The sequence below is a fragment of the Ascaphus truei genome, chromosome 4, assembly GCF_040206685.1.
Source record: "Ascaphus truei isolate aAscTru1 chromosome 4, aAscTru1.hap1, whole genome shotgun sequence".
Classification (NCBI taxonomy): domain Eukaryota; kingdom Metazoa; phylum Chordata; class Amphibia; order Anura; family Ascaphidae; genus Ascaphus; species Ascaphus truei.
Window position 1 is genome coordinate 143,500,418 of NC_134486.1, and position 8,883 is coordinate 143,509,300.

Sequence of the window (8,883 nt, forward strand, 5' to 3'; positions counted from 1 at the left end):
TGCGATATGCTTGTGAATTTTCCTCACGCTGGCTCAAAACCGCCAGTTGCATCTGTCGTTAAAATACGGATCTATGTAACAGTTTATATGCCATTTGCCCTATGTTATAGTAGATTAACCGTTGGAGTTTAGAGGTCGTCACATGACCTGGTACTCCAGTGTTCCGTATGAAATCATGGCATTAGTGCTGGTTTGTTGGGGAGATCACATTCACCGCTCTCTGGGAGAGGTGCATACAATCTAAACATCATCTAAACAGAATGGAAGGGGCCATCTTTTCTTTTTACTTCATTGGCGGTGCTATGCAACCACATGATAGCTACCCAAGCTATTTGATGGTCTCGATCCCTGAGGTAAAGATGGATATATAATATGTTTAATAGCTTTTCAAGTTTAGAGACATTAGCCTAACTAAAATCACAATAATAAATGATGTTGCATATACAATAAATACATTACAATTAAGAGTGTGGCAGTGGTTCCCACGTGGGCTGAGGAATAAAGCATAAACAAATGCACAGTTGTGGCCATATTTAACATAATGAGCAGACAAATACTTAAGTGTTTCTTTATCACTTGAAACTGTTAGATAATGTGACAATGAAGTACAGCAGGGCCCCAGGTATACAGCGGGTTCCGTTCCAGAGGCCCGCCGTATAGTGAAAATTGGCGGAAAGCGGATCCGGCGATTTTCAGTGCTGCGCATGCGCAAACCGGCATTTTCGCAGTTCTGCGCATGTGCGACCTGCAATCTGCGCGCGCAACCGGCGGTCTGGGCGCGCAACCGGCGGTCTGCACATGCGCGCCGGGCGCACCCGCCCGTTCTGCGCATGCGCGATTTTAAATTCAACATGGCGGCCCCCTTCTCGGTGCCGTCGTATCAGTGGATCGCCGTAAAGCGGAGCGCCGAGAAGCGAGCCCTGCTGTATTTCATCAGGATAAAAAATTATATATATATTTTTACAGAAACTTATATTTGACCATCGGATTGTAACTTGGTCTTTAAGAATCTTAAAGGATTAAGCTGCATTCACAATCATTCCCCTTTTTATCTTCAAGGAATATTCATTGACAGGCCTATTAAACGTTATTAGTCTGTTTGCTTCACCAAAGACTAATGTGGTCAATGTGCTTTATGGGAAACCGTTCCAGATAGTAACTTTCCCCATAGAAATTAAATGGACGAGTCGTTTTGTGCCTTCTTGTTGTCTTCCACATTTAATCTTGTCTGTGAACATGCATTTTGTATGTCTGAGTAACAGTAAATAGAAACAATACAAATTGAAGCCAAGTAGCGAGGCAAAGGATTCTGGTTCTTTTCATTGCTCCCTTTTTTTAACCTAATCACATAGCTCACTGTGTGTGTGTGTGTGTGTGTGTGTGTGTGTGTGTGTGTGTGTGTGTGTGTGTGTGTGTGTGTGTGTGTGTGTGTGTGTGTGTGTGTGTGTGTGTGTGTGTGTGTGTGTGTGTGTGTGTGTGTGTGTGTGTTATTTTTGTGCAGCCATTGTGATATTTCTATGAAATGCTTGAAAGATTTCGCACTGCAACTTGGGAACCATTACAGCGGGGGTTCCCAACTCCAGTCCTCAAGACCCCCTGCTTCAGCACAGGTGGGCTCAATCAGAGGCTCAGTTGAAGACTGAAGCTGCAATATCCTTAAAAACTGACCTGTTGGGGGTTCTTCCTGTTGGCAGGTCTTGAGGACTGGAGTTGAGAACTCATGCCTTACAGCATTTTTTAACTATGACAATATACATATACATCCTAAATGTGAACCCTTTCCCAATATGTTGCACACCCCTCTGGTATCAAAAGGCATTACATACATTATAATATAAGTTACCGAATGGGATTTGGACTTCAGTTCTGTGGGATTTGGGTTTCATCCTTTATTAAAATAGGATATGGGTCACCACCCAAATTTATTTTCATCGTTGCAGATTTCCTGTGTTGGGAGAACTGAATAATCACTGGAAAAAAATACAGATGAGATTTGTTTATACAGTAGCCTCATTGTAAATGTTTAAGCCATGCTAGAACTTGGTGGCTTTTGTAGTTTCAATTATTGTTTTGGAAGGTGGAGGCCAGGGGGGTGTTTTCATTCAAGGATTCACAATTAATGTTTGGCAGCTACTGATTGACGCATATAACCTTGAGCCATTTGGTTGGGCCCAGATGGAAATGTATGTATGGGCCACCCATCTCTATATGGGCATGGGGGAACAGCTCTCAGAATTGGCTTAAACAGAGCATACCTAGGACACCTGTTTTTTTCTCTCTACTATATGCTGATGTCATTGGTCTTTAGTGAAAAATGACTGCCATGGAAAGCCCAACTTCAAGTAACCTGACCACTATGACACTAAAAATAAAAGCAGAGAGAAAGTGGGGCCCTGTGCACTCCCATGTTGACGTCCAAGGGGCTACTTTGACAACCCTAACTCTAGATCCCATGGATGTATGTAGTCATTGTGATAACATGTTTACTGTCTAGATTACCCTTTCTGTGCTACATAGGTCACCAATGCATTGCCACCCAGCTGCAAAGGGGTTAATAGGAGACAAGCCGTTGCATAGTTGGGTAGTCACGTATTGACCTTGAACGAAGCACTTGTCTTAGTTAATCTATAGACTCCATGAAGTTGTGTCATTTATACAGCTGACTGTCATCATACGGTACATTGTGTAGTGCTGAGAGGTCCAACCTCTGTCTCCTTATCCTATCGGGTAAAGCTTGACACCTTCAGCTAATTAGGTCAAGGCAGGGACTGATGAAACACTTGCTACCTCTTTGCATGTTGACAACATATGTGATGTGTGTATAAATCTCTTTCGGGCACAGGCATAAAAAATATCCAATGTATAAAAAAAAACATTGTTTTTTCCTTTGTTTGTTTTTCGGTAGGCAAATCTGGTGCTACTGGTTTTAGCTAGGAATCTGATACATAGGCTCTAGTAAGTTCTAAAAAAAAAGTGTTTTATTAAGATGAATGATTTCATCAGCACTCATACTGCATACACTGCTCCACGCATATATATAAATGCGTGTCTATATATACAAAACATTTTGATTGCGCCAGGTATTCCAGCTGCTTGTGCCAGTAGAAATACAACCAGTATTTTAGCAGTACAGATTTGATGAGTTAATTGCTGAATCTCTGTCATTGCTGTTACTCTCTGTCACTGTTCACATCAATCACTGGAGGTAGGAGACAGACTGTTCTGTCAATTCATTGAATCAGGCAGGCGACAAATAAGCAAAGCCAAGTTTGTGAATGGCACCTGGCTCTCATTTATCGCAACTTCACATAACTTGATCAGATCAAGCTCGGAAACATTTACAGTTGAGACTAAGGCAATTAATGGGACGTGCAAGTGACCCAAATCAATGTCATGATCATTAATATACACTTTTGTATTCAGTTTCATTGCAAAGAGAAACAAGTGCTTTCATAGCTCACAAACTATATAAACTGGTAAATGTTAGTTCATTAGGCACAATATAACTTCACTCCTTAGACCTACGAAGTATTGGTTTTCTACAACACCGTAAATAAAAATAGCACATGGCTGCAGTGTTGCAATACATAGAAAGAGTGAGCAGAAAATGTGGGATGTAAAAAAAATAAATATCCAGTCGACTATTCAAGCCTTTTCGGATTGGCTAATTTATGTGGACCAGCTGACCCATGATCTTATATCTGATTGGTTGTTGTACTCCTAGTAGGGAGTTAGGTTTGAGACTACAGTGTAATAAAAGAAAATGTACATTGCTCAAGAATGCTTAGGGAATGGTGATAGGATACTGGTAGGGGTATAACAAGCAGAGCACCTAGTTCAACCAATCCAAAGGGCTAGATCTGGGCAAACTTTGCCTAGATTTGGAGCAAACAAGCTGACAGGACAATGTCTCAGTCTTCATGATAACCTCACCTGCCCGGCACGATCTCTGCTTCTATCTATCTTTTTATATATATATATATATATATATATATACATATATATATATATATATATATATATATACAGGCATACCCCGCATTAACGTACGCAATGGGACCGGAGCATGTATGTAAAGTGAAAATGTACTTAAAGTGGAAGCACTCCCTTTTTCCCACTTATCGATGCATGTACTGTACGGCAATCGTCATATACGTGCATAACTGATGTAAATAACGCATTTGTAACAGGCTCTATAATCTCCCCGCTTGCGCACAGCTTTGGTACATGTAGGGAGCCGGTATTGCTGTTCAGGACGTGCTGACAGGCACATGCGTGAGCTGGCGTTTGCCTACTGGGTGATATGCCCTTACTCGCGAGTGTACTTAAAGTGAGTGTCCTTAAACCGGGGTATGCCTGTATACAGTGTTCGACAAACCTATACATGTGCACGCTAATGGGCGAGTGGATTTAACATTGTGGCAAGCTCCTATTGGCCCAAGCAGCACACGCGTGGTACTAGGTGGCGAGTAGATTTTTTTTTTCGGCGAGTAGATTTTTTGGTAATTTGTCGACCACTGTGTGTATATATATATATATATATATATATATATATATATATATATATATATATATATATATATATATATATAGTCAGATAAGGCAGTTGGCACTCCAATAGGTGCTGGTAAGCCACAGGTGCACGTCCCATATAGAGAATGTAGTTATACGTTACCGTTCCAAGGATTGGTAAACAAGAGACAGCACTCAATGTTGAAAATCAAAGTGTATTAGTGAAAGCAAAAATACATCCAGAAACCCATATATATATATAACAAGAGGGCTTATTCTACATTCGCAGACATGGCCGCTCCAGACGGTTTCAGATTAAATTATCCATTGACAATGAGAAATTACGGCCGAAAATGGCCCCAACAGCTGGTTTGGCGGATATAGAATAAGCCCAATGAGTTGCTGAAAAATGAGAATGGGGTAAAGGAGTCTGTATACTAAACATTCACAGCACCCATTGTACAACGTAATTATTTAAACTCATACTGATATATATTCAGACGTATGCCATCTGGGTCCACACATAAAGATAGGGTACATTCTAAAGAAGAACGACCCCCACCTGGGACTGTCCAGACTAGAAGTTGGGAAATTACTCTCTGGAAAAGTGTGCTACATTTCAGACAGTTGACAACCTATTTGAACACATAAATTATAGTGCCATTTCTGACAGGATATTTTCAGCGCCCATTATTTGCTCTGTATATCTACTGTATGAAATACTATAAAACAGAAGATTTGATCTGTCTGTTTTATGAGTCATAGCCAGCGGTGCTATATCTGTTAGGATGAAATGCTTGATCATCATTGTATGATTGTTAAATATGATTAGTTCTCATAAACAACTAATGTTATATCCGTACCAAGCACTGACACAGAAATGCCCTAAAAAAAAATCACAGCCTTATATTTCTGTTATTTAACAAGAGCAATACAGTAAAAAAAATATATATATATATATACTGATACGAAGGATTAATTTTAGGTACCTACAGTATACAAGTTTCCATGTTAACTTCATGATGTGGAATTGTTATCAGTCGCACAGTTATAAAACTGGTGCAAAAAATAGCATCAGTTTAATAAAACCAATAAAATCCCATTAAAATAACAATACTTTGTTTTTTCTTTGATAAATCCACTGCATCGATTTTGCAGTTTGAAGACTTTAGTAATTGTCTTCATCATACTGTCAGAATGAACTACTGTTAACGATATGTTTAACAAATAAAAATAAGCCATTTGAAACCTTTTTTTTTTTTTTTAAATACAATCAACCAAATAAAGGTATTTCAAAATAATTGTGGTACGAAACTCCCAAAATGTTCCTTTGTTTGAGACAGAAAGGTCGTTGTCAATTATGTTTGCGGCACCTCAATGGGAAGATAATCACATCTGCAGACATGCACTTCATACCCAAGGGTCAGTTAGGCACAAGGATAAGGTAGAGATAAAGCCTATTCTAAACTTCAGGTTACAATGTTTACAAACACTGTCAGGATAAACTGTCAAAATGATTGAAAAGTACTTGTGGGATTATTTTTTTAACACATCAATCACCTACTTTTAACTTGTTAACACTTAACACTGCCTTCAAAATACTTCCAATTGGCCCCGCGTTAGGATGCACCTATTATCTGCTTGGTCTTGCAAACACAGTTTTGGGTAGTGGCCAATTGTTATTCTTACCAGTTGTCACTCCATGAAGGGATGTGTTATCTAGATGAAATTTGTCAGAATTGAAGAAAGAGCTCTGAGCCAAATTTCACTTTAAGTAATAGGTTTACATAACAGGTTCTAAAGGAGAGAATTAGAGGTACCAGTTGTACATTTTTTTTTTAGTTAAACGTGCAAATCCATGAATTAAGTTTGGCTGCAAAATCAAGGAAAACAATACGTCTCTAGATTTATCAAACAAGAACATCTCATTGGTTTCAGTTGGAATATATATATGCAGCGCTGCTTCCCCCACCCTGTGGGAGATCTGCCTGCTACCCTGTGTGTAATGGTGCATGACACCTGTTGGCTTGCAGGACAGCTGAGGTTCCGCCGTTGGTATTGGGGAAACAGGATAGGCTTTTGAGGTAGATGATTGGTTCGGTCTCTGGGTGCTAGCGCCTCCATCCACTGCAGGCTTCAGGATTGCTGAAGGCAGCCCCTACGGTAGAACCAGTCCATACTCCCCCTGGATTGATTGCAGACTCAGTATTTAGAATCCACTGCATACAGCATGTTACTACAGTGAATACTGCCTTCTCTCTCAGGTCCCAGACTCTGGATGGTCCTTGTAGCAGATGATATAATTGAGGCCTTGTCTCTCCTCCTTGGGAATGTCACAGTCCCCTTATGGGACTGATCATATAGTCCCACCCCGCAGGGCGAGACAGCAGCTCAGAGTACTTACTCCATAGCTAGAGTACTCTCTGACTGACTAAATTTAGTGTTAGTCTATAGGTTACTATGATGTTCTGTAGATTACTACGGTGCAGTGGTGCTCACCTGCTGGCTCTCAGAAGTACTGAGTCTCCGTGATGGTGTGGGGAGTAGGACAACAGGACAGGTTATCAGGATGGTTCAGCGCCTTCCATCCTGCAGGGCTCTGACAGAAGCAGGGATTCTTCCCACCAGGAATAACATTAGACTAACTGTATTCCCAAGCCAGGAACAGTATAACATATGTTATTGGCAGACCAGCTCATACAGAACATCAGCCTTCTCATGCAAGAGAGGTGCAGTCACACATCTTCACAGGACATACCCCTCGCAGATTGCAGCTTGCTTCAATGATCAGAGCTCTGTTCTCAGCACCATTCCCCTTGACTAGGCCTCCCTTGAGCTTGAGGCCCCATGGCTACTATTTTTCCCCTCACCCCCTGATTGGGTGAGGTAGAACCATGCCTACTCCCTAAGGAGCAGGCTACACTGGAACACTCCTACTAAATTTGGAAGGAAGCCATCTTTTATACCAGGGCAGGGTCCCACTCCTAAGCTCTGGTATCTGGGCAGCCCTACTGAAGTGAGCCCACCCCCCCTTGGCTCTTGGACTAGCATCTGGAAACCGTAACAAAATAACATCCAAGTGGGGAGACTCACATGCTAGCCCATGTGAGAGGAATTTAACCCTAACACTACCTGCCCCTTACCAGTACTTATAATGTTAGGGCCATGAAACATAAGCATGGGGCACTGGGCTACTTATATATATATATATATATATATATATATTTTATATATATATATATATATATATACATGTAGAGGTATCAGTACCGTGTTAGCCGAGCTTCAATAATCAAAAAATAAATAGATGATACCGTTCTGTGGCTAACGAAATGCTTTTATTTGTGCGAGCTTTCGAGATACACTGATCTCTTCTTCCGGCATCGCATTTCGTTAGCCACAGAACGGTATCATCTATTTATTTTTTGATTATATATATATATATATATATATATATATATATATATATATATATAATAGTATATGTAATATACATTATGTATATATATATATATATATATATATATATATATATATATATATATATATATATATATATATACATAATGTATATTACATATACTATTACTGACAGTCATATTTTTGGTCTAAATCCCCTCATTTATTTGTATCTTTGGCCCTTGACAGCATGAATAGCATGACTAGTTTGAGAAAGGCCAGGGAGGTACCAGCAATATGCACTAATGTAAATGGTGCCTGCTTGGATTTCTGCATAATAAATATAAAGCAGCAAGACATTTCCCAAACTAATAGTAATCACTGCTCTGGAATGCAGCCTGCCACAGTTAATTACACTTTCCCAGCTTCTATTTTGCTTTCCCCCACCTGCAAATCCCAGAGAGGCCGTCTGTTGTTCTTTCCACACCTGTAATTATTCTACCCTTGAAGGTGTTTATATTTATTATTTACTTCTTTCATAAATCACGCTAAGCTGGCGGCTTTTATAAAAATGATAAACGAGAGGTGGAAAAGGGGAGACTTTTTTCTTCTTTTGGATGATGAAACCCACAGTAGCTATATGTAATTGGATTAGATCGGGGTCCTTGTTACAGTGACAACACTGTGGGCTCCTCTAAACCTTGGTGAGTGCTGCCATTGTCAGCGCTATAAATCAATATTTTAATAATTCAATATATTTCTCAAGGATGCCATTTTCTTTTTAAGTCAACCAGCAAAAGGCTGGGAGTTTTTACGAGCATAGATCATTTGTCTACCTTCCATAATTCAGATGGGATTCAAAGTTAAAATAAAATGTACGTGCTCTCAGACCCTGTGGTTTTTTGGAAAATGTGCAAAAAAAATAAAAAATCATAGCACTTCTACATTGTTAGCTGCAGTATGTTTCCGGGT

The 8,883-nt window shown here is 39.9% G+C and overlaps 1 protein-coding gene across 2 annotated transcripts in view; it reads left to right on the forward strand.

Moving 5' to 3' along the window:
• CRIM1 (cysteine rich transmembrane BMP regulator 1) overlaps positions 1-8,883 on the forward strand; it is a 700,781-nt gene that overhangs the window by 233,393 nt on the left and 458,505 nt on the right. The gene's annotated exons all lie outside the window — the stretch shown is intronic.